Genomic DNA, 24,012 nt, shown 5'->3' with positions numbered 1-24,012 from the left:
TTTCGCTGTTCTAGCTGAAGTGATTGCCACTTGCTCAAAGGACTTCAACATACACAGTTCAGCTTCCTCCTACTTCTTTTTAGCAAACTGCTGGCTCCCCAATATATATACCAATGATCAGAAATTATCCTTAAGAATGAGTATCACATAAAAGAAGGGTGAAAGGACTCCATGTCAAGAAAAGGGACAAAATGGTAGCAAAATTTTAATCTGTGATTTGTGCTCTTCCTGCTTTTCTTCCCAAGATTCACCACTACCAGGCATAGCTTTCTCAAAGAAGCAAACTTGAGCATCTGAGCAACACAATAAATTTATTGCTGTATTCCTTTGGAAGGATCAAAAAACAACACCCGATTTATAACCATAAAGTGTTCCAAAGTTTATAGGTAACTTACTTGTTTGAAATGCAAAATACATTTTGCCTGGAGGTTTAGTTTATCTCTCTTGGTTATGTTCCCACACTAGCTCACAGAAATCTATTTATCCTCCTAAATGCCAGAAGTACAGCGTGGTTCACACAGCACTACAGAACCTAAGCACAAGGAAGACAATTTACATACTTTGAATGAATCTGAATCTCCCCTGTTTCTCCCAACTCTTCCCTCCCTCACGGGGAGAATAACAAATCTTGGTGCCAAAGGTCTGATACCTTAGGGTAGGGGTATAGAGGATAGGTTTAGGACAATGAAATACTGAAATGGAAATGTGGGCAAAAAAGGAAGAAACTCTAGGAATTTCATACTGGTATGGAAGGAGCAATGAGTTTCAGAATCTCTTTCCCCAAATTCTTCCAACTCTTTCAGACCAGGTGATAGTTTTTGTTATTTATTCTTGCTGAAGACTCCAAGAAATGACTCACTTCACTTTTCTGTCATCTTTGGAACTTTCATTGACAGACTAGCTCTGACTCAAATTAGAAATAGAATTCTCTCTTTCTCTCTCTCCAAATCACTTTTTCCTTTCCCCTTATCCCTTTTACACTTTAGGTTATCATATATATATGATTTCCCCCCCTAAGATATGGAGTAGGATTTGAATGTCTGGAGTAAAGACATAGGGCTTCACCAAGATTTGTCAAATACCTATGGACATAAATATCCACCAGGAACTGGACATGCTGTGGTGCTAGATTGGTGTTCTTGGAAGGCAGGAGACCTCACGTAGGCCTGAAGGACAGAAATGGGAAAGTAGTGGGGATTCAGTTTATCTCCTCTTTTTCTTTCCTCTTACAACCAAGCCTAGTCCCTGATCATGAGCTCTTTTTATGCAGTCTGGTACAGACTGGAAGTTCCAGGAGAGAATGTGTATTGGAAGAGAGAAGATAGATCACTCCAGGCATTTTCTTGTGGAAAGAGTAAGAAGAAATAATGGAAAAGAGTCTGTTGGGGGAGGGAAGCAGTCATTTAAGCCACCTACGTCAAGGACTGCCTGAATACATCCTAAAGGCAGCAATGGCCTACTTCATTAAATGCAACACAATGTTCTTGGACTAGTGTGTCAAAATAGAAAAGTAATTGCTAGTCTTATTATCTTAAGCTGCATATGCCATGACCTGAAAGTCAGTATGTAACAAGAAATGTTTCCTTAAGGAGGTGAACATAATTTCCTGGAATATTAACATAAGTAAAATGAATAAATTAGCAGGCAGAGTAAAAACAAATATTCTTCACTTTTTAAACAATATATTTGCTAAAAAAAAGACAAAACAATTTATATTTATTTTCATGAATTGGATTTATTTGTATTAAGATAAGCATGTTATTTTACACTGAATCTTTCCTCTAAGCAAAAACTGTACAGAGACAATGAATGTATAAAAACTTGACAAGTTAATCTATCTAAAAATAATACAGAATTTGAGGAGAGTTTGAGATGGTAGTGTCAAAGGACCTTGAACTCAACTCCTCCATGAACACAACACATCTACAGATATATATATGGAATCATTCCTTCTGGAAAGGATCTGAAAGTTAACAGAGCAGTGCCTCCACATGAAAGGCAACAACTACACAGGTCAGAGACACAGTCTTTCAAGAAACCCCACTCCGGATGCAACAACCCACAATTGGGGGCGGGGGGAATCTGAAAATGTGAAGTTTTTCCCTGAGGTGGTAGTGCTCCCCATCAGTTACCTCAACCCTTGGGAACTACACTGGAGAAATGAGCTCCAGAAGCATTTGGCCTAGAAAACCAATCAGAATTTATATTTAAGAGAACCAGAGGGAAGGCGACTATAGGGAAAGGAAAATTTACTGTTAAAGGGCTTATGGACAGATCCACCAGTCCTGGAATGCAGCACAAAAGCAACAGTTTTAAAGGTGCCTAGACTATATGCAAAGAAGACTCATTTGTTAATCCGAAAGCATCTGCCAAAGACGCAGAACCCTGGTGGGACTCTAAGATGGAGGTACTGGTGGGCATCAGTTTTGCACCATACTATACCACATTAAAAAACTTGAAAAAGATGCAAATAAGTAAAACCCTGATACCCTGTTGGTGAGAATGTAAGTTGATGTAGCCACTACAGAAAATAGTATGGCAAGTCCTTAAAAAATAAAAAAAAAAAAAGTAGAACTACCTTATGACATAGCTATTCTACTTCTCGGTATTTAACTGGAAAATACAAAAACACTAACTCAAGACACTCATATGTCCATTGAAAACATTATTTATAATAGTCAAGGTATGGAAAGAACCTAGGTGTCCATTGGTGGATGAATAGATGTCATGGATAGATAGATACATCCATAGACACACACATGCACACACATACACACACTGTAATGGAACACTACTCAGACATAAAAAGGAAGATATTTTATCATTTGGGACAACATGGATGTACCTTGAGGGTATTATACTAAGTAAAATGTCAGATGGAGAAAGATGAGTAATGTTTTTTTGGGGGGGTGATCAAAATGAGTGAAGGGGCTCAATTGTATAGTGATGGATAGTAACTAGATTTATAATGGTGACCACTTTGTAGTGTATACAAATATCAAATTATGAACATTACACACCTGAAGCATATAATGTAATATACCAATTTTATCTTAATGAAAAAACAGAATTAGCTATAATTTTCTCAATTACAAGAACATTTATTGCACATAAAATATTTCCCTTGTTGAGAAAGTCATGTACCACACTTTAACAAAAATAGAGAAATCAGAATAGCATTGATGTTCAGAACCAGTTTAAATGATAAATGGTCCTAAAAGCTTGATGCTTTTAGTAATAAGCTGAAATCGTTTTTATAATTATTTTTTTAGCATTTTTATAAATGTGTCTCTTTCCTATTTGGTAATTTATGTAGGAAAAATTGTGTCCACAAATTTTTAATTTCAATTCTCATGACTTTCATGCTTTGAAATCTTAGCAGTTTCATATATTATTAAATAGTTAAGCTCATTAGACAATAAACATTCTGATAGAACTTGTAGGTCAGCTACTAGACGTTGGTTGCTAAATGCAAGAAAGGGTGTGATAGAACAATATTATGGGAAGACGCTTGCCAGTTTATAAATTAAAAATGTCTCTGTCCCTCAATAAGATTAAAATAAAAGATGCGGGAGCAAACATATGACATAGTTTACTGTTATAGACTTTTAGCAGTTTCTTGACAATAATTCTAATTAAAGTTGCCACTGCTTTGACCTGATTAGGCAGAGAACAATAGCATTGCTACTCTTTTTCTACCTTAGGATGGTAAGCAGCTGATGATATATAATATCTTTTGACAGCCACGTTAATTATAACCTAGTTGAATGTATTTCTTTAGAGTAGAATTTTTTAAAACAAAAGAAGAGGAAATTGTAGCGAAAGCTGTCAGAATGCTTCAGAATATCACTAATGACTGTATCTAATAGCTAAAAAATGTTAATTTTCTTGAGCTTTTCCCCCTATTTTTATAATGTACTCAGCATAGTTTTCACAGTTCCAGAGGAACATTTGCAAAAGAATATCTGAATGACCAAAGTAGGTCAAAGCAATGGTCAATCTTTCCCCAAAAGTAACATTTCAAGTTTATTTGCCTCTTTGTTTATTTGATTTGGCAAAGTGAAAACAAATGCCATCCCTCTGTAAGTTAATGAGCTTAAAATTCTCCCATTCTGGCTTTGTCATGATAGTCCTATATTGGAACCAGTGCATTTTATAGGCTGAAACATTAGCAGCCTAATGGGTGAGGAGTGCACAGTGTGATTTCCATTGCAATACTAAACTATCACATGGCTTTATAATGGTATTTGAAGGAGAATTTTGAGAATAACCCTTCCCCTGGCCCCCAGTGCCAACACACACACATTAAGCACCATAAATCATGTCTAAAAAAGGTGTTGTTCAGAATACAGGAATTTGTAAGCTATTGAGTATACTCCAGACCATTTATGCATATGGCTACCTTGATCACAATTTTTCTTTCTGATCAACTTTTTTTAACTCGAGACAATTCTATGAATTGTGGAAGCATCAAGATTTTCAAGTTCTGAGTCAAGTCTAAGTGTTCCAGCCAAAATAGAAGTTGGTAATCCTTCTGTTTGTTTAATCATAAAAGGTCTATCTATAGCTATAGGGAATCTAAAGAAAGCTCCAATAATTTTTATTCTCTATTTTTTCCATTTATCATCAGAATAAAAAGTTAGTTGGAGTATATATTATTTAATGTGATTCTCTATGGGTCTGGCTTAACTAGGTATCAATTGATTGCATACAAATTGAGAACAATGAATATTTATTCATTAGCTGTTGTATGTATATTCCAAACTTGGTAATGTATTACAATGGACTGAATTGTATTCATTCCTTTTGACCCCAACTCAATTCACGTGGGGAAGCCCTAACTCCCAGTGTGACTATATTTGACAATAGAACTTTTAGGAGGTAATTACCACTAAATGAGGTCATAAGAGTAGCATTCTGATCTGAAAATATTTGTGGCCTTATAAGAAGAAGCAGAGAGAAATTCTCTCCCCACAGCATAATGACACAGCCAGAAAATGGCCATCTGTGAACTAGGAAGAGAAAGAATCCTCACTAGAGCTTAACCCTGCTAGCACTGTGATCTCAAATTTCCAGCCTCCATAATTGTAAGAAAATAAGCTTCTGTTGTTTATGCTGCCCTGTCTATGGTATTTTGCTATGACAGCCCAAGATGATTACATGATACATGTGGGGAACAAAGAAATTAGCCTCCACTTTCCAAGATGACATTAAGGGATAAATTTATATACCCTCTTAGAAAATACTAAATTCCTCAACTGATGTGATACTTTAGCATTAGCATTTTATAATCAAATAACATGTAATAAAGTAATGATAATAAACGTACAATCCCAAATGTAGTTTATGAAGTATTATAAAGAGAATTTTGGATTTCTAGTCAAAATCTTTCTATCTGTATCCATACCCCCTATAAATGTAAGAATATGGACACACTGTTTAAATATTTTGAACCTCTTGTTAGTAACCTATGAGACAGATAATGGTAATTTTTGTTATGCCTAACCTATACTTTAGTGAGGCTAAAGTTCAAAGACTTAGTGCTTGCAGATTTGCTTTTTTTAAGTTTCTTAAAATAGGTAGAATTCTAATATGTTCCCAAAGATTTCCTACCTCTGATGTATACATGCTCTAAATAATCCTCAGGACTATGATATAATGGATTTTATTCTGTGATTTATTTATACTATTGGCACAACTGACTGGATATTATTCAGTTAGGCCTATCCTAATCACATAAGCCCTTTGAAAGCAGAGTTTTCTCCCGCTGCCAGTGGAAGAGGAAGTCAGAGAGTTGAAGTACATGAAGGATTCTATTTAGTGAAGATGGAGGGGTCTGCATAGCAAGGAAGCAGGGCCTCAGTCCTACAATCACAAGGAACAGATTTCTGGCAAGAGCTAGAGTGAGCTTGGAAGCAAATTTTTCCCTAGGGCCTCAAGATGAGAACTCAGTCTGGCCAATATTTTGATTTCAATCTTATGATAAACTGAAGAGAGAACTAGTCATGCTATATGCATGAGTCTGACTTACAAACTGTGAAGTAAGAAATGGTGGCTTTTGAAAAGTTTATGATAACTTGCTATATAGCAATAGAAATCAGAATCAGTTCCATAAAAAAATGAAAGCAAAGCCTATTATTACTAGAAAAACTGTAGCGTAGTACATTCGTAGTAAATGCAAAAGGTAATTATAAATAGGAAAAATCTGGGAGGATCTCATAAAGAAGATGATGAATGAATCATTTATTTTTAAATATGGATTATATTCATTTCTCTAGCCAGCTAGTTATGTTTTATATATGCAAAATCAAAAATGCCAGTGGAGGGGATATTGTGACCATCTCAAAGAGTCAAAAAGATGATGGAAAATTTGAATATTAGAATAAGTAGGGCTGTGTTATTGCAGAGAATAATGCCGGTAAAAGCAATTTCTGGCTAAATTCGGGGGAATATATATTGATATATTTAGATGCTCATTAAAAATTTTGGATTTTTAAGGCAGAAAACTAAAGATATGGGGACAACGAAGGAAATGTTGTAGCAATAGAGTTAACAATATTGTCTCAGTAATTAATTATATTATGTGATTGAGAAGGAAGAACTGATTGGGAATACTTATTGTATCTACCCCTATTTTCAGTCTTTCTGTATCTGATATGCTATGGTGGCCATTACAGAAATCGGAATGTCAGGTAGAGTACAAGTATATAGTCAGGGAAGGGAAGATTAATTGCTATAAAAAATAGAATCAGGGCAGCCCAGGTGGCTCAGCGCCTTAGCGTCACCTTCAGCCCAGGGCGTGATCCTAGAGACCCGAGATCAAGTCCCACGTTGGGCTCCCTACATGGAACCTGCTTCACCCTCTGCCTGTGTCTCTGCCTCTCTCTCTCTCTCTCTCTGTGTCTCTCATGAATAAATAAATAAAACCTTTAAAAAAATAGAATCGCAAAAATCTCAGTGATTAATATTGATGAATCGTATTTCTGACTCATATAACAAAACAATCCTGGAAATTTGGGGTGACTTTATATGCTCTGATTCAAGGATACAGGTTTTTTTCATCTTGCAGCTACTTCATCCCTAGGGTCTAAGAGATGTCTGTTGGATTCTCTCCCTCTAGCTCACAAAGTGAGACACTGAGAACTGAAGGTCAGGTGGGAGTTTTTAAATGCACCAAACTTAGAAGTGGTATATATCTTTCACCTAGAGTCCATTGGACAAGATTCGTTCACATGGTCATGTATAACTGCAAATGATGCTAGGAAGTGCAATCTTGCTGTTTCCAAGAAGAAAAAGAAACACATTTTTGGAAAGCGATTGAAAATTCTACAAAAAGAAAGATAATAGAAGTAGTTTTATTTTGAAAATGTGGATAATGAGTGACCTACTGCAGTATAACTAGTAGAAAACAAGAAATTGGAAGTATTGTCCTGGAAATACTAGGTATATAAATCATAACTAAGTAGAAGAGCATACTCTTCTTTGTTCATTTTGTAAAATTATAATGAGCATTTGAAATTTTGTCTAGTTTTTAAATAGTGTAAAAATGTGAAATAATTGGAAACAAATCTAACCATCTGAAAAGGGCAAATATATGCTTTTTCCTTCAGATGTTCTTACATTTAATAAAAGTTCCAGCCTCTGGGCAGCCCAAGTGGCTCAGTGGTTTAGTGCCGCCTTCAGCCCAGGGTGTGATCCTGGAGACCTGGGATCAAATCCCACATCGGGCTTCCTGGATGGAGCCTGCTTCTCCCTCTGCCTGTGTCTCTGCCTCTCTCTCTTTCTGGGTATCTCATGAGTAAATAAATAAAATCTTTAAAAAATAAAAAAAAAGTGAAGGTTTTAAAAAAAAAAAGTTCCAGCATTATTGAATAATAAGTTTAAAGGTTATGCAGATTAAGACCAGTTTTCACATGGTTGTTCCATGGTTCAGATTTTCACAGGATAAAGGATATAACCAATTTTATATGTGATCTGTTTTATGTAATAATATTACTTTTGCAGTTGACTCTTCTGTGCCTCTGATTATAGCTACAGCATGTCAAGATGTGTAGTCACTAATTCAAGCAATTTAGCTAAGCATTCCTAATCAGCTAGCCAAATGCAAAAATTCTGAACACTTACAGCACATTGTATAGCCTCATCCAAAGAAAATACAAAATTAAAAATGTGTTAATTTTTATCTGAAATAGTTGGGAGACAGACTCAATTCTTTATATCTAAGATATGTATAGGTTAGCCTTGAAGCAAAACTTCATGTATTCCGAACTTTCTTTGTGAAAGTTCTTTCTTATTTTATTTTTAACTAAAAGATGGATCTTGGGACGTCTGGGTGGCTCAGTGGTTGAGTGCCTGCCTCAAGCCCAGGTCGTGATCCTGGAGCCCCAGGATCAAGTCTCACATCGGGCTCCCTGAAGGGAGCCTGCTTCTCCCTCTGCCTATGTCTCTGGTTCTCTCTCTCTCTCTCTCTCTCTCTCTCTGTCTCTGTGTGTGTATCTTTCATGAATAAATAAAATCTTAAAAAAAAAAAAGATGGATCTCCCTGATGGTCCTCTTAAGTGTATCATGTTTTTCTCTTACCAACTCCCATAGTGACTTCTAGGTTATTGTTCTACCATCCTCTCTCTTCATGCCATCAGACTATACTAATAATTATATATTCTTGGTGTGGTCACCCACATATTAATTTCCTTGAAACCCACCTCAACCTCTCAATTCCTTGAAAATATTGGTGCCTGGTACACTAATGCTTTTTCCAACACTAATGTCAAAATATTTGGTGACTCAAAGTTTCATGAAGATGATCTTTCCATCATTCTGGCCTCTCAATTCTTTAGTCACTTCTCCTCTATGATCCACAATCTACCTTAGTCACCCACTTCCCCAGACCTTGTCATCAGTAGCAACTTCCTCATTTACAATCTCAATTTCAAGCATTGCCATTTTTGACACCTATTGTTATAGTTTGTGTCCCATAGGTAACGACTCTGAGATAGAGATTAGCATGAGGAGATTAATAAGAATGCTCTTGAGATCAAAAACTGCAAAAGAAAAGTTAAGAAGGGGATCCCTGGGTGGCTCAGCGGTTTGGTGCCTGCCTTCAGCTCAGGGTATGATCCTGGAGTCCTAGGATCAAAGCCCACATCAAGCTTCCTTCATGGAGCCTGCTTCTTCTCTGTCTGTGTCTCTGCCCGCCCCCCTCTGTGTCTCTCCTGAATAAATAAATAAAATCTTAAAAAAAAAAGTTAAGAAAATAGGACTAGAGCAGAAATGATTAGGTGTAGTATAGTCATAAGAGAACACTTAGGTGTTCTTTCAGATTTGCGTCATTTGAGGGTAGAGTCATTGGACATGGGCTTCTCTAGGTGGAGGCATAACTTCTGGTGAGGGTCTCTACAGCTGAGCATTTCCTGAAATGGCTGATAGATTGCCTGAGGATTCTTCTGAACATACTCTCAGAAGCTGAAGGCCTTGTTTCTTGAAAAATGATGAGTCGTCATGACAGCATCCAAAACAGTAAACATGTGCTTTACTCAAATTAACTTATTTATATAAATTCTGGGACCAGCTTGTCCTTCAGGATTCTTGTGGGCCTTGCTTAGACCACCTGAAAGAGGAAGGTTAATAACTCTAGCACTCTCTGCTGAAGCTGGTCTCAGAGTGAAAACTAGATTTTCTTAAGCCTCAGCTAACAAGTTTGGTGATCTTTGTGGCTTATCTGGTAACTTGATCATACTCTCATTCCTAAGGATTCTGAGCCCCTGATCACTATGCCATTTTCAGACAATGTTGTTGTCATTGTCCACTTTCCATCAAAATGTATAAAGAGAGTATGAAGAAATGTCAAATGGCAAACATACTCCTTGCTAGTCACACATGCAATAATATCCTACTTACTCTGGACAATCAAGATTATTATCCTTCTGTCAAGATGAAGACACCTCTTCTTGCCTTCCAGGTCTTTCACTCAAAGAGTTCAAAGTGTTCAGGCAGCAGCTGCAGCTTATAGCTCAAAGGAACTCTTGATTTATCCACTAATGAAAGTGTTGTCCCTATAGGAACCAAAAGCTCTAAACATGCAAAGCCCAGAGTTGCTATCTAATAAAAAAAAAAAAAAAAAAAAAAAAAACTAAGCAAGGTCACTCTTGTTTATGCTACTTGGTTTTCAGACGTATGTGTTCTAACTAGTGGGTCAAAGCACTATTTAACCTTCTTTGATTCACGCTGTATCCAAGGTCTTGTAAAATCCTAGCAACTTGCCTTATCCTTGCAAAATGTCATCTTCAAGCTAGTGCTTCAATGATGCCTTCAAGAGAATACTCAATTTTCTATCAGACCAAAAGCATCTGGGTAGTGGGGTCTGTCATCAGCCTATGTCCACACCTCTTTTGCTGTAGGGTGGGTCCCTTGATCTCACGAGATAGTAGGTGAGATCCGTGGGGGTAAATTGTGAACACTTCATAGTTATAAAAATGTGGTACTTGCTCAGGTCTTACATGAAAGAAAGACAAACCCACTTACAGAAAATGTGTGTATTTATGCCAAGAGAAATTGCTGGACCTTTAGAGTCGAGTGGACCTAATACAGCTAACTCACCACAGAGTGCCTGGGTAGTCTCATCAAAGGATGGAAATATATTGGAGACTTGATATCATTCCCTGTTGATTATAGGTTGTATATTAAGCGGTGGCAGTAGCTAGATTAGACTTGATAAGAGTTCACAGACTTTATCCCTGCTAACATATCTACTAACATACCTGGAATGTCTGTTGTGTCTGGAATGTCTGTTGAGAGATGTAGCTTGAGGAAAGCAGCAAAATCATTTCATATACCATGCTGTTGCATTTTGTGGCCATAAACACGAGATATAAGAGACCTTCACACTTTTGGTCCTCTCCTATAAGACCATTCACATACCTCTACTCCAGACCCCCTTGTCTATAATCATCTACTTTTTGTCGTTACTTATCCCTGATGACTTGTGAAAACGTTTGCCACTGCCCTCAAGTCTTCACATTTTCTAAACTCAGACTGTCTTTTTTTTTAAAGACTGCTTGTCTTTTCAAACAAAGTAGATAACTGGTTCAATAACTAAAGTTCTGCACAATTGCTATAATTTTTCTCTCCCCAAATTTTTTTCAAGGTGTTGCCTCAACAGTTTGCAAAAGAGTTGGCCACCATATTTTTTAGCTTGAATCTCCAATACAAAGTCATGAGTCTATGAAATAAGCTTAAGTTTTTCTTCCTCATAATCATTAGGGATCCCCAATATGAGCATAGGAGTGAGCTGAGGGAGAGGCACTTTGGAAACTGTTGCAGCATTCTGTGCCCCCTGATTGTGCTTCTGTTCATCCTCAGTAGTTCTTCCTTCTTTCAGTGGGCTATGTCATCTCCCTACAGTCATACTTCTATTACATAAAGACTTCCAGGTTGTATATTCCAAGTTGCAGACCTGCATCACATCCCAGATCTGCTGAAGGTCCTTGCTTGGCTTGCTACCCAAACTGGCAGCCTTTCTATCTATTTATCTAAATCATCTTTTTAAAAATCTTTTTATCTATTTATCTAAATCATCTATTATATGAGAAGGAGAAATAGTCCAAGTTTTCCAGGGGATCTATTGTGAAGAATAAAACCGGAAATGGTTTACCAGGACTGTCTTTCATGGTGCTTCCTCCTTTGCATGGAGAGTTAATGTACCAATACTTTGACCCGTATGTTTGAAATGCTAACTTGGTATGACAGCAACCACTAGACTCATAAAAATGCTATTGATATGTCAGTCATCTGAACTTTTTTAGGGTTTTACCTCTACTCTTGATAGCATATTAAGCTTGGCAAGCTAGATAATGTTTTAGCCACTTGGAAGAACCACTTTGTGTACCTTTAATTTGATTTTCATGTCATCAATATGATAAGGCAATGCGATATTATCATGGATGTTAAGATTTTCTGGATGTTGTCAGGCTTCATTGTAACAAAGGTAGGCAAATTAGCACATACCTAGGATCATAAATGTGTATAGTTGTCTATTCCATGTGAATATGAACAGTTTCTGACACTCTTTGCAGATAGAGATAGAAAATAATGTATACACCCATTCAAAAGTGACATATTTGTACCATAGATTGCATAAATCTGATCTAGTAGAGAAGCCACATCTGGCCCCATAGCAGCAATTGGAGTCAGTACTCATCATTCATGATGGTCCATTGTTATCCTCTAGGCTCTGCTTATCTGCCTAGTATGGGAGGCAGACAAGTAAATTAAATAAAGATTTGATGGGAACCAATACTTCTGTCTCTTTAAGGTCTTTAGGATCAGCACTTCTGTTACCCACCTACTAACTACCAAGTATGTCTATTCCAGTTATACATTCAGAATCTTGGGAAATTACAACCTTGGGCAAATTATATGCATCTTAAACAGTAGATAGGTTATGGAAGCAGTGGTCTACTGTTAGTAAAACCTGGGACAGGATTCCATTTATTATTCATATCTTCTATGATTTCTCTCTGACAGGGAGGCACAAATACTTTGATTTTTGGACTCTGTGTCTAAATGTTGAAATGTTTTTGGACATTTCTCTTTTCTTATCACTTGAGTAAATGGCTCTTTATGGAAGGGTAGGGGGCATCATTTTAGCATCTCCAATTGTGTTGTGCCTTCTATCCAGATGAAGCACTGACATATAGCTTCAAATTCATAGGGAAACTATCATCCTCCTCGCTACTGATGAACTCAATTCTTAATGGCAACTTTTCCCACCAACCCTGCATTATAGAGGGGAGCTAACAATAAATTTCTAAGTGATGCTGGTGGTACTCCTACCATGGGCTTCCTTATTGTTTTGGTAAATTATGTATTTTCCAGGCCCTCCTGTGGAATAGAGTCCTCTGGTGGGTTTTCCAGCCTTATATAGTACCTATGGTTAGACAAGCCCTCTTTTCTAAGTCTTCTAATCCTTTCTTTTACTATTTGCTATGGCTGTCTGGAATGTCTACCTCACTTTGTATGCATTGTTGCTTTTTCCATAATTCCAGTAGAGTATGCCATCTCCTGAGGTCTTTGCCAGGGTGTATAGGCCTATATAATCTGGATGGTGCCCTCCAAATCAACAAAGTATTGTTTATCAAACCCACTGTAATTATTCTAGCCCCTTCAGAAGCTACCCTCATATATACTTCCTTGGCTCCTGTTAATATATGCTAGCTGAGTCTTGTAGTTCCTTTGGGGATGTAGTCTCTCTTTTATCTCTAATCAGACCCAGCCTGCCTTTGGACAGATTACGTTGGCCAGATTATGAACCCTTATTATTGACCTATGGCCAGTAGGCAGATCTTCAGAAGAAGTAATGTTGTCTAAGTGGGGAAGGATGTACATTGTCTTCAAGGAAAGGAGAGTGTTAGTCCTCATAGAGAGTAATAGGCTATTTCCACAGACTCAGGGAGTTTAAGAGATCTGGAAATTAGGATTTATTTTGGGGGGGGAGGTGATGGGATCCATTGAGATGTGTCTGCTTTATATATCAGGGGTTCAATCTTTCCCAATCTAGGTCTTGCTTAAGAGTTCAACTTGGGAGCTTGGTATTTTTTTGCGATTAAGTCCTGGGCTTGATCGTAAGCTATATCCACCTTTTCACTACAAAAGATGAGAGAATTTTTGATGTTACTAAAGAGGCCTTCTAGAATTTTAGGCCTAGATTTCAGTTGTGGTGCAGTCAGCTATTTCTTATCTTTACTCCAAAGCATCAAGCAAACTCAACCAATAGCCACCGAATATATTATTATCTGTATAGTTACTTTCTCTGCTGTTTTTCTAGTCTGATACCTGCTAATGCATTCCCTTTCAACAATTTACCATTTTAATTTACCACTGGTGAAAGCTTTAACAACGGAACCATCCGCTAGAAACAAGGTTTCTCTCTGTTTCATCTACCACCAATGATCGGGCCCCTATTAATATCTAGGTGGCAGGTGATGCAATTCTTATATCCTATTCCAGCATCTACTTTCTTGGCCCAATTCCAATATCCACTTTTGTACATTGTGTTCCCCAGGAATCAGACTCTGAGCTGGTGGTTAGCATGCAGGAGGTCTATTAGTGGGTAGTCTTGAAAATAACATAACAAAACAGAAACACCTGTAGAAGGGGGAAAAAGTAAGTAGGACTGGGCAGAAGGAAAAAGCAAGCTGTCAGGTAATCTCAAGGGATACCTCAAAAGATTCTTTAGGAATATCTGAATATTGAATGAGTGATCAGAGCTGTCTCACATTGGGGCAAGAGACTCGGCCCTTTATATTTGCTTATTAGCAAATAATAAGCAAATATATTAGCTGGGCTAATAAATCTGTTAGATTAGAGTCTTATTAGCTGGGCTAATAATAATAAATCTGTTATTCCCAAAAGGTAATCTGTGTGGTGCATCATAAGGTCTACCAGACTCATTTCTTTTCTTTTTACTGTCTTAGCACTTAGGAGTGCTAACTGTGTAATAAAGAATGTAAAATCTCTCTGTCTTAAGGCAAGAAAATTTTACTTATTGACTTCAGAGCAGTCAAATGTTAATCAGGAGTGGGGATGAGTTCTTTATGTAGTCTATTAGGAAGCTGGCCTTCTTCCTCTTTGTGGCTTTGCCTTCCTTTGGTCCAGCACAAACCAAAAGAACTTTCTGCAGTAAAGCAACTATTCTATATTTGAACTGATCAATATGGTAGTCAATAGTCACATTTAGCTATTAAGCACTTGAAATATGGTTAGTGTGACTGAGAACTTGAATCTTTAATTCTGTTTAATTTTAATTTTGATGCAAGTAGTAGTTTTTTTTTTCAGACATCAGAAAGAAAAGAGAAGGAAGGCATACAACATGATCTTATAGACCAAATTAAAAACTATATACACCAATTTTACTCATGTTCCATTTATCAGAGCTCAGTCATATGGCTACTTCCACTTGCAAGGGAGGCTTGAAAGTATATTCAGCTGCGTACCCAGAAAGAATAGCAAAAAATAGATATTAGGAAGCAATGACAGCCTCAGTCACACTAGATCATTCCTTGTAATAGTTGTACTCTAAAATTTTTCAAAATGATTGGGTCCTAAAATCCATTCTTCCTACTATTTTTTCACTTATCTTTGCTTCATCATTGGAATAGGCAGAAAAATGCCCATTTCCTAATTTCTATAGCCCATGGACATATTGTTTCACATGGCAAAAGGGACTTTGTAGATGTGACTTGTTAAAGACACCAAGATGGGAGAGATTATTCTGAATGATCTGGGTGGACCTAATGTTAACACAAGGATTCTTAAAAAGGGGAAGAAAGGAGTAGAAGAATATGTCACTTATGAGTCATGGTAAAGACTACCTCTATTGATGGCTGTGAAAATAGAGGAAGAAGGTCAATAGCTAAAGAATGTAAGCAACCTCTAGAAGCCCCAAATCACAAGGAATTGGTTTCTCCCATAGAGCCTCCCAGAAAGAAACTCAACCCTTCTTAAACTTTGATTTTAGGATAGTGAGACCTGAGTCAGACTATTGACTACCAGAACTAAAGGATAATAAATTTGTGATGTTTAAGCCACTAAGTTTGCAAAAATTTGTTATAGAATAATAAAAAAAAAAAAAAAACTAATATCATGTTCTAGCGCTTTCTTACTCGGCTTGACTACCTTAGTGCCTCATTAGAATTAATCACATTTCCTTTCTCTTACATTATCATACTCATTTGCAATCAATAAACCTGCTTATTTAAACTCTCCATTTACTTCAGGTATGCACCTATACCATATACCATGGTCATCAAAAATATCCCATCTGGCCTCAATGTTTATATTGCTAATTTCTCTGGGTCCTTGGTTCTATCTAGCCATCCTAACATACTTGTTTAGTCTCTACACTTTCTCACTGTTCCAAAAGACCACTGCACATCTCTACTTTTTCAAGCTTTTAGGAACTTCTAACCTATTCCCAGGTTCAACCAACCATCTTGTTTTGCTTTGTTTTGTCTTTTTAGTTTTTGTTATTACTGAGAAATTTTGTTTTGCTGTTATGGTTTTGTTTTATTGAGGAAAAAAAGGAAGAAAATGTTTACACACTGTCACAACCACTATTATACAACTACCAGGTGCTGAGCCTATTGACTCTGTTATTATGGGCAAAGTCTCTGTGGTCCTAATAAAAGCCAGCCCTTCCACTTGAGCACTGGATTCCAGCCAATGTTACTACTCAAGGACATTGTCCCAGCTTTGTTGCCAGTTTCCTCTCTATATTTATATTTGATCATTTGATCAGGCAAATATCATGCTGAGTTTTTCATTTAAAGCAAAGTTGTCTCTTGGCCTCACATTTAGCTCCTATTCAGTTAAATATATATATTTGTATATACTATGTGTATAGAGTATATACAAATACACACACATACACATATATATCATATATTTTATATATTTGATATTATTTCATATAATTGATCATTCTTCCATTCCTAAACACCTCTCCACCCCCATTTTGTCTCCAAAAGAACACTTTCTTTATTCTTTTTTTCCATTTCACTGGCGGTTTGGCAGCTGATTCTCAGTCCCTTTGCTGATTTCCTTTTATCTTCCTGGATTCTAAACTTTGGAGTACCTCAGAGATTGATCTTTTGATATCTTTTTTTTCTCCCAATATACTGAACATTTTAGATAATGTCAACCAAATGCATCGTGGAAAATATTGGTTTGATAATTCCCCAAGTATATGTCTACTTCTGAATCCCAGACATGTATTTTCAAATATTTACCTGATATCTTCCTATGAGTGTTTACTATAGATCACAACCTAACATGCCCCAAAATTAATTGCTGATCTTTTCCCAAACTCCCAATATGCTACATCCTCATCCCAGCACAGCAACCCTATTCTTATACTTGCTCAGACCAAAGCCCTTGGAGGCATGACCCTTTACACCTTTTTTCTCACATCTCATGTTGGATCTATTAACAAACCTTGCTCCACCACTTTCAACATTTTTTCAGAATATCAAAACTGCATCCACCATAACCACTACTGTTCAAGACACCATTATTTTGCCTCCTAGATTGTTTCCTAGCTGTTCTTATAGTTTTGTCCTTATATCACTCTGATCTATTTCCAGCACAAAGAAAAAGTCATCATTTAAAAATATGTCAGACTATGCCATTCCACTTTTAAAATTTTCTGAGGGCTTCACATTTTATTCAGAGTAAGAGTCAAAGTCTATGCAAGAGCATTAAAAATAAAAAAAAAAAGTAGAAAGAAAAGGAATAAACTAAACTAAGCAAGCAGAAGAAAGGAAATAATAAAAGTTAGAGACAGAGAATAGAAAACTAATGAAATAAGTCAGCAAGATCAGGGACACCTGGGTGGCTCAGTGGTTGAGCATCTGCCTTTGGCTCAGGGACTGATCCCGGAGTCCTGGGATCGAGTCCCACATCAGGCTCCCTGCATGGAGCCTGCTTCTCCTTCTGCCTATGTCCCTGCCCCTCTCTTTGTCAGTCATGAATAAATAAAAAAAATATTAAAAAAAAAGTCAGCAAAATCATGTTAGTTCTTCAAAAATATCAACAAAATTGATAAACCTTTAGTTACCCTGGATAAGAAAAAAAAAAAAGAGAAAATTCAAATTATTAAAATAAAATGAAAGTGGAGACATTACTACCAATACTACAGAAATAAAGGGTTATAAGGCAGCATTATAAATAATTATACACTGATGAGTTGGGTTACTTAAATAAAATGGACACATTCTTAGAAACACAAAACCTACAAAGACTGAATCATAAAGAGATAAAAATAGATGTATAACTAGTAAAAATATTTAATCAGTAATTAAAATCTTTTTGATAAGAAAAGTGCTGGGCCAGATGCTTCACTAGTAAATTCTACCAAATTTTTAAGGAAAAACTATCCACCAACACTTCTTTTGGAAAGTCTTCCAAAAATTGAAGAGGAAGGAACACTTCCCAACTCATTCTATGAGGCCAGTATTGACCTGGGACTGAAGCCAGACAAAGGCACTACAAGAAAACTACAGACCAATATTCTCTATGAATATTAATGTAAAGATTCCCAGCACAATATTGGTATACAAAATTCAGCAGTATATTAAAAGAAGTATCTACCATGCTCAAGACAACTTTATTCCTCAAATGCAATAATGGTTCAATACTCAAAAAATTAAGTCAGTATAATATCCCATTAATATAATATGGGAAAAAAACTACACATGATCATCTCAATTGATACAAAAAAGCCTTTGACAATATTCTGATCCTTCATAATAAAAACACAAAAAACCTAGTAATAGAAGGAAATGATCTCAACATAATAAAAAGTATATGTTAAAAATACCCACAGAAAATATCATACTCAATGGCAAAAGATTGAAAGCCGTATCTCTAAGATCAAACATAAGAAAAGGATGTGCACTGCCACCACTTCTGTCCCACATAGTACTGGAATTTCTAGCCAGAGTAACTAAGCAACAAAAGAAATAAAAGACATCAAAAACCAAAACCAAAAAGCACTGTTAGAACTAATAAGTTCAGTAAAGTCATAAAATACAAAATCAAGACAGAAAATAATACCTGCATTTCTATATACTAACAATTTGAAAACTAAATTAAGAAAAAAATTTAATTTATGAAAGCATCAAGATGAATAAAATGCTTGTAAATAAACTTAGCAAAGAGGCAAAAGACTTGTTTGCTGAAATACAGGATATACAATATTTTGTGTTCAGGAGTTGGAAGAATTAAAATTATTTAGATGTCTTTTAGAGTTCCCCCAGAAAAAGAGAACAAGGATATGTGTATGAAGATGAGAGAGTGAGGGGAAGGAGGGGGAGAAACAGACAGAGATTGTAAGAAATTGGCTTTGGACACTTGGGTGACTCAGTCAGTTAAGCCTCCAACTCTTGATTTTGGCTCAGGTTGTGATCTCAGGGTCCTGGAATCCAGCCCATGTCATGTCCTGTGTTCAGCAAGTATTCTGCTTGAGATTCTCTCCCTCGTCCTCTCTCTCTGCCCCTCTCAGTCTTTCTCTCTTTCTAAAATAAATTAATTGAAGCTTCCTTCCTTGCCATCAACTTGTCTTCTATGTCACTCACTCTTTCTTCTACCTCATTAACCCTTGTTGTTAGGACCTCCAGTTTGGATTGCATCTCATGTAATTGATTTTTAATTTCAGGCTGATTAGATCTAAATTCTGCAATCATGAAGTCTCTAGAATCCCTTATGCCTTTTTTCCAGAGCCACCAGTAGCTTTATAATTGTGCTTCTGAATTGGCTTTCTGACATCAAATTGTATTCCAAATTCTATAACTCTGTGGCAGAGAGTACTATTTCTGATTCTTTCTTTTGTGGTGAGTTCTTCTATCTAGTCATTTTGCTCATTGCAGAGTGGCTAAAAACGAGTTGTGCTTTTTAGAAGTGCAAACTCTTCTCTCTGTAGCATTCCAGCTGTTCACTCTTTAAATCTCAGGCTGAATTCGTAGGTTTTCAGGATGGTTTGAAAGTTATCTAGGTAAGTCGGTGGGGACAGGTGACTTGGGGACCCTACTCTTCCACCATCTTGCCCCCTCCCTAAAATAAATAAATCTTAAAAAAATCCATTCAATGGAGAAAGGGCTGTCTTTACAAAAAATGGTATTGAGCAAACTGGATATCCACATGCAAAAGAATGAAGATGGATCCTTACCTTATACCATATTACAAAAATTAATTTACTTTACAAAATTGAAGTCAATGAATAAGCCTAATGTGAAAGGTAAATGATAAAATTCTTAAAAGGAAACAGAAGAGCTTCATGACATTAGATTTGGTAATGATTTATTGGATCTGTCACAAAACCCATAAGAAACAAAAGAAACAAATAGATACACTGGACTTCATCAAAATTAAAATCTTTGGTACATTGAAGGACACTATTAATATAATATAAAAGCAACCCACACTGGGCAGCCCAGGTGACTCAGCGATTTAGTGCTCTTCAGCCCAGGGCCTGATCCTGGAGTTCCGGGATGGAGTCCCCCATCGGGCTCCCTGCATGCTTCTCCCTCCACTTGTGTTTATCTGCCTCTCTCTCTCTGTGTGTCTTTCATGAATAAATAAATAAAAATCTTAAAAAAAAAAGGAACCCACAGAATGGGAGAAAATATTTTCACATCATATATCTGATATGGGATTTACACACTTGAATATATAAAGAATCTCTACAATTTAACAACAACAAAACGAAGAAGCAAAGAGGGGCACCTGGGTGGCTCAATGTTAAATATCTGACTCTTGGTTTAGGGTCGGGTCACCATCTATGATTGTGGGATTGAGTCGCAAGTCTGCATTGTTGGTGGGAAAGTGAAACGGTACAACTGCTGTGAAAAAGAGTATGGCAGTTCCTCATATAATTACCCATAGAATTACCATATGATTCATGAATCCCACTTGTGGATATATACACAAAGGAACTGAAAACAGAAACTTGAGCAGATGTTTGTACACCATGGTTCACAGCAGCATTATTCACAACAGCCAAAAAGTGTTAACAACCTAAACTTCCATTGACAAATGAACGAAATGAACAAAATGTGGTATACACATACAATAGAATATTATCCTTCCCAAAATGAATGAAATTCTAACACATACTATAATATGGGATGAATTTGGACAACCTCATGCCAAGTGCAATAAAACAATTACCAAAGGACATTTGTTGTATGATTTCACGTATATGAGTAACCCAGAGCAGTCAAACTCATCGAGAGAGAAAGTGGAATAGTGGTTTCCAGGGTCTGTGGGAAGGGAGGAATGGAGATTAGCTATTTTACAGGTACATAGTTTGAGCTTGAGATGATGAAAAGTTCTGGAGTGGTGGTGATGGAAGCCCAACAATATGAATGTACCTAAGACCACTGAAAGGTACACTTCAAAATGGTAAATTTTAGCTTATGTATATTTTTCCATAATAAAAAGCCCTGAATGATATGCACCTTTAGGGTTTTATATAGTACAACTATAACCCTTTATCATTATGACTCATGTTCTTTCTTCAATATGCCAGATGTTTTCTCTTTCAGATCATTGGTACTTACCATTCTGTCTAGAATCTCTCCCTAATGTCCTTCTTTCACTTACCTACCTTTTTTTCTTCTATAGTGTTTAATATTAACTGATAAGTAATATATTTATTTGTTTCTAGATAGTGTATTTATTTGTTAATTTATTTACCTCTATCTTTGTCCACTAGCATATAGGATCAGCAAGAGCTTACATGTTTTATTTATTAGTACATATTTTAGTTCCTATAAAAGCACCAGGCACAAAATAGGTATCCAATGATATTAATTGGATGGATAATTGAAAAATTAAGGAATAAAACTTTTTAAAAAAGATTTACTTATTTATTTGAAGAGACAGAGTGAGCATGGCAGCAGGGGTGGGGGAAGGAGGTGCAGGAGGAGGGGGAAAGTGAAAAAAATCTCAAGCAGACTCCCTGCTGAGCCTGGAGCCTGATATTAGGCTTCATCTGAAGACCCTGAGATCATGACCTGACCAGAATCAAAGTCATATGCTTAACCGACTGAACCACCCAGGCACCCCAGGAGTAAAACTTTTAATATGACATCTGATTTCCACTCCTGCCACGCATTTTAACATAAGCAATTATGAACATTTTTCTGGCTTGTTTTATGAAGATTGACTAAACTTCTTGCCGTGGTATTATTTGTATATTATTCGTATCAAAGAAAATGAACAAAATGTTCTGTCCCTCCCAATATTCTATGTCCTTTTGCATTGTTATATTAACTTTTTTTTTTCTAATTAAAGAATTATGGTTGATTTGAACATGATAATTTATTTGTTATGATTGTATCATTGTTTCTCTGAAAAAAAAAAAAAAAAGACCAATATGCTGGAGCAGCTCACAAACACAAGCACAGAGCAAACACAGATATTGTATAATGGCTTTTCATACATTTTTTTTTTCTGGGGCAGTAGAAGAATCTTTGCTAAGAAATCAATATTTGGAATCTGTTTAGATCATTATATTTGAGTGACTGCTACCTACAAATGCACAGAACAATAGGTCTGCCAAATATAATCATGGGAAGAAAGGAGATTTTTTTCACTGACATTACTCCACAATAAAATTTAGTGGCGTGACAGACCAGTAGATAGAATAAGTGCTCTGTCAAGCCTTAACATACTGTCCAAATAATATACAAATACATCTGTCCCGAGTCAGGCAATTGAACTTGTAGGAATATTTCTAATACGAATTTGCTTTGTTTTTTAGATCATCTATCAATCAGAAGCCACTGTGCATGCATATCAGTGATGGAGGCAGTGCCATTGAGGTTTTACATTTTTTACTCCCACCAAAATGAAATGATGGATCTATGAATGTCTTCATTCCTTTTCCATCTTTTAATAAGTATGCTGTGTTAGATAAAATAAAAATGAATGCTGAGATAGAAAATGAACAATTCTTAGAAAATTGCCAAAAGTATTTACTCTTATCCAGCAACTCACATTTTGAGACAATTATAAGTTGAAACCTGTTAACTTGGGTAGCCACATTATCTCATCATCTTGTAGTGTCGTCTTCAATGAACAATCTTAATAAAGAAGAAATGGTGGGGGGAGGTGGGGAAGTGTGAGGTTTGAGACAGATTACTGCACCATAAAAGTGCTCAACAATTTGAATATCAGACTGATATTACCCATCAGTTGCCCTGTGCTTCTTGTGTCTGATTTTGATTTAGTTACTGAATGTGGTGGCTCCTTTTTGGTCATTATACAGCCAGAACCATTCATTTCCACAAAGCATTTACACAAAGGCTAGAATATACAAGGTCTTTTGCTAAAAACTACACTTTTAAAGATAAATAGAGTGTGACTCCTACCTCTGATCACTCTGGTATCATGTGGGAGAGACTGACATATAAACAGAAAATTACGTGAAAGCCTCAAGAATGAACTGAATCATAATATTGTAATTTATTATATTTATTCCATCATGAATGATTCCACCAACAAGAGGGCACTTGATTGATCTTCGTTTTGCAAAATAACACATTTATTCCTTATGTACCTAAAAGCGAATACGTTGTGAATGAGAAAACTTCATTCTTTGCAATTGTATGTCAACTGATCAAGTAGCTGTTAAATTAATTTTCTTCCCGAGGTGTTACAATTGAATCTTTGTTGTAATTATAACAGAAAAAGAACTACTACATATATAATAAAGAGAGTTTACTTTGGTATAATTTGACAAAAATGTAATGTTGAAAACTTATAAAATATAGTCAGTCATTTTGAGAGTGAACGTTTAGTATATACAATGATATGTTGTATCGAACGAAAAAGCTTGTGGTTTTAAGTTTTGTAATCCTGCAAAACACATTTTGTAAATTGATTTGGTTAAATAGTTTGGGTTCCATTTTTTTATTTCATAGTAACACCTCCATAGGTTTTCTAGATTTCTCAAATGAGATAATAAATTTGAAACTCTTTGGAAATTGGTAAAGGTAAAATATTATCCTTGAATTAAGTTCCATCTGTGTCACTACTGGCTCATCTTGAGTAAGTCACTTAATCTCTTAGGAGCCTATAAAATGAAGAGTTTGGTAGATGATTTCTAAGGTCACTTTTAAAAATTAACAACCTATGAATCTAAGATAAAAATCACTGTAAAATACAAGCAATTATGATAATGCAGGACTATCTTATCTGCAACTGTTTTCTTCTTAAAGGAAGTATTTTATAGTTGAAAAGTAAGTATTTTATTTTAGATGTAAGTACAGTGTGGTATTCTCATGCAAAGCATAAGGAATTGGTCTGTTGGTGGTTAAGTAACTGTTTCCAATTTTTCTTTGTATGGTGTCTCATACTCCAGTCTTTGATAACTCCAACCAACATGTCTCCAGTTTCAAAAAATTTATTAGTGATTTCTCAAGCAGTCAGAAACTTGCTTTTTCCTCCCACATA

The 24,012-nt window shown here is 36.1% G+C and overlaps 1 long non-coding RNA gene across 1 annotated transcript in view; it reads left to right on the top strand.

Moving 5' to 3' along the window:
- The first annotated feature begins 4,930 nt into the window (after nt 1–4,930).
- LOC144302649 (uncharacterized) overlaps nt 4,931–24,012 on the top strand; it is a 38,940-nt gene continuing 19,858 nt past the window's right edge. The window contains exon 1 of the long non-coding RNA XR_013369611.1: nt 4,931–5,087. This is a non-coding gene — a long non-coding RNA (uncharacterized LOC144302649). The remainder of the gene's footprint in view (nt 5,088–24,012) is intronic.

Source organism: Canis aureus, chromosome 2 (assembly GCF_053574225.1).
Source record: "Canis aureus isolate CA01 chromosome 2, VMU_Caureus_v.1.0, whole genome shotgun sequence".
Classification (NCBI taxonomy): Eukaryota; Metazoa; Chordata; class Mammalia; order Carnivora; family Canidae; genus Canis; species Canis aureus.
The sequence above is the reverse complement of the archived record's forward strand: the minus strand, read 5'-3'. Positions and strand labels throughout refer to the sequence as shown.